The sequence below is a fragment of the Lathyrus oleraceus genome, chromosome 7 (assembly GCF_024323335.1).
Source record: "Lathyrus oleraceus cultivar Zhongwan6 chromosome 7, CAAS_Psat_ZW6_1.0, whole genome shotgun sequence".
NCBI classification, from domain to species: Eukaryota; Viridiplantae; Streptophyta; class Magnoliopsida; order Fabales; family Fabaceae; genus Lathyrus; species Lathyrus oleraceus.
The window spans coordinates 327354627-327358198 of record NC_066585.1 but is presented as its reverse complement, the minus strand read 5'-3'; the positions used below and the strand labels follow the sequence as shown (position 1 = coordinate 327358198).

Genomic DNA, 3572 nt, shown 5'->3' with positions numbered 1-3572 from the left:
CTATTGTGCAACTCTTTATCGGATCTAACCTTACGTTAGATTCTAGTTTTATTTCCTTGGTTTAATTTATTGTTTAATTGAAGAATCGAAGAACAAATCCTACCGGCTTGTGGTGGAGTGTTCAAGACTATTGTATTACGCATTCAGGTTCTTTAATCATTATTTAATATTTTGTTTTATTATTTATCTATATTATCTGCCTGGAATGAGTCTGTTTATGCATGATATGTATTCTTGTTTATTTAGCATGTCTGGCTAATTCGCCTAGGTATCGGTATGTAAAGCAAGCAGAATAAGGGATCAAGACTGAGTCGGTCTATCTAAACTTAAAATTAAAATCAATCTTTTTACGGTCTCAACTTACAGGTTTAATAACAAGATTTTTTACAAAAGTAAAGGACATAAAGAAGTTAAAATCAATAGAGCGAGAGTTTGAGGTTTTAACTGGACAGTGTAAGTTAGGCATTAATTCTAGATCAGGGCGAGAGCAAGTTTTAGAGTTAATTAAATTCTGACCTTTTCCAAAAAGTATTTTTAAAGATTGAATGTGAGGACGAGAGTTAAGCATTTGGATTTGATTATATAACCTAAGTCAACAGAGCGAGAGTTTGAGATAAGGGTGTTTAAAACGGTCAGTATTTTCTTAAAAAGAGTTTCTGCAACTTTATTGTTTTCAAAATATGATTTTTGACTTAATTATAAGTGACAGCTACATTAATATAAAATCATGGTTTATTCAACAGAGCGAGAGTTTGAGATAAAACCTTTAACCAATAAAGTTAACCGAAACGATTTATTTTAAAACCAAGAAACCGACAAAGACTTGATTCCCTAGTTCTGACGAACTACATACCGATATCCGTTTTATTAATATTTAATCTAGATCTTAGTTTAGCTCTTAGTTTTTCCCCAAAAAATCAAACATTTTCACCTTAGATTTACGTAGTAACCTTAGATAACGGTATATCGATTCATAAGTCCCTGTGGGATCGATATCTTTTAAAACTACGCGATAGAACTGTGCACTTGCAGTTTGTATCCCATTCTCGACTCACACAGTCGAGCGATCAAGTTTTTGGCGCCGTTGCCGGGGACTTTTATTTAATCGATATCGTAACTCTTCCGTTACGCTGTAGAGACTAAGGTTTCTTTTTCTTCTATTCTTTCTTTCGTTGATTTGTATGCCACGCACTCGCTCACAAGGCGAACCGCTCTATTTACGAATCAACGATATCGAACTATATCTCCGAGTCTTACGACGAATTCGGGAATATCGTGCTGCAAACAATCTCCCTCCTATAGACTTTCCTGATCTTAAAGATCTTCCTTCTTTAACCGAGATGGCAGAACCAGCTCGTGCTCTTAGAGATTACGCCGCTCCATCGCAAGATGAACCGCATTCAAGTATTGCTCCACCCGCAATCGAAGCAAACAACTTCGAACTAAAACCTTCGCTGTTGCAGGCTGTGCAACAAAACCAATTCTTTGGAAATCTTACCGAAGATCCAAACCTTCATTTATCCGTATTTGTCCAATACGCTGATACTGTTAAAGCTAATGGTGTCACATCAGAGGCAATTCGACTTCGTCTTTTTCCTTTCTCATTAAGAGACAGCGCTAGAAGATGGCTTCAATCTCTCCCTTCCAACTCAGTCACCACATGGAACGAGTTGAAGAAAGTTTTTCTTGCCCGATATTTTCCGCCAAGCAAAACAGCTATGTTAAGAGCCCAGATAAACGGATTTAAACAGAAAGACAACGAGTCTCTTTTCGAAGCATGGGAAAGATACAAAGACATGATGAGACTTTGCCCACACCATGGTTTGGAAGACTGGTTAGTAATTCACACATTTTATAATGGCCTCTTATACAATACAAGGTTAACAATAGACGCCGCTGCAGGTGGTGCACTAATGAACAAACCTTATGCTGATGCTTACCAGCTTATCGAGAGCATGGCCCAAAACCACTATCAGTGGGGAACCGAACGAACAACGGTGGAAAAACCTCAACCGAAAACTGGCATGTACGAGATAAGTAACCTTGATCACGTTAATGCAAAAGTGGATGCTTTGGTCCAGAAAATTGAAAGTTTAAACGTATCACCTCCAGCCGCCGTGGTTGCTATAACTCAGAATTGCGAGGTCTGTGGAATCCAAGGCCACACTCCTGCGGAATGTCAACTCTTGACTGGAATCCAAGCAGAGCAAGTAAACTATGCTCAAGGAAGCCCCTATTCGAATACCTATAACCCAAATTGGAAGAACCATCCAAACTTTTCATATAAGAGTAATAATGCTTTATACGCACCTGGACAGTCTCCAAATCAAGCCCCATCTATACCTCCGGGATATCAGAAACCGAATCCATCCATACCTAACAATAATACCCCTAGAAAATCCAACTTGGAAATCATGATGGAAAACTTTATAGCTTCCCAACAACAAACCAATAAAGATTTCTTAAACCAGAACATACATACTGGCGAACAACTTAAACAACTAGCAAGCAAAGTAGATGCCTTGGCTACCCATAACAAAATGCTGGAAACACAAATATCTCAAGTAGCTCAACAACAAGCACCTACTGCTGCCCCAACTGGTACATTCCCTGGACAGCCCCAACCTAATCCGAGAAGCCAAGCTCATGCAATTATATTAAGAAGTGGAACGGAAGTGGAAGGACCGTCTGATCCAAGGATAGAAAACCAAAACCCTAAGAAATCAACTGAGGAAAGTGAACCTAAGGAAAAGGAAGAGAGAAATAAGGAAACCCTAGAAAAGAAGGAACCTTATGTACCTCCACCACCTTACAAACCACCTATACCTTACCCTCAAAGGCTTGTTAAAACCAAAGATGCGAGCCAATTTAGAAAATTTGTTGATCTCCTTAAACAATTAAACGTTACAATTCCGTTCACCGAAGCTATTACGCAGATGCCCTCATATGCTAAATTCTTAAAAGAAATTCTTTCTAATAAGAGGAAACTTGAGGATAGCGAAACCGTTACACTCCCTGCCGAATGTAGCGCTATAATCCAAAACATGCCACCTAAACTCAAGGATCCGGGTAGTTTCTCTATACCCTGTCACATAGGAAAATTTGTCATCGACAAAGCCTTATGCGATTTAGGAGCCGGAATTAGCGTTATGCCTTTATCCATATGTAAGAAACTGGAAATGGGAGAATTAAGACCAACCAAAATGTCCGTGCAACTAGCAGATCGTTCCATCAAATATCCTGTAGGAATCCTTGAAAACGTTCCCGTACGCATAGGTCAGTTTTACATTCCCACCGACTTTACAATTATGGACATTAGAGAAGATGATATTACACCCATTATACTAGGAAGACCATTCTTAGCAACTGCCGGTGCAATCATGGACGTAAAACGAGGACGACTCACCTTCGAAGTAGGTGAAGAGAAAATTGAATTCATTCTTTCCCAATTCTTGAAAGCACCTGCAATAGAAGATACATGTTACTTCATGGATATCATCGATGAATGCATAAAAGAAGCAGAGTCAGGAGAAGACAAATCATCAGACTATCTTTTAGAGGACAAATCTAAA

General features: G+C 38.8%; 1 pseudogene; it reads right to left on the bottom strand.

Annotated features, from left to right (window-relative positions):
* Positions 1-1725: 1725 nt before the first annotated feature.
* Positions 1726-1825, bottom strand: LOC127109148 (uncharacterized; annotated as a pseudogene).
* Between the last annotated feature and the right edge of the window lie 1747 nt (positions 1826-3572).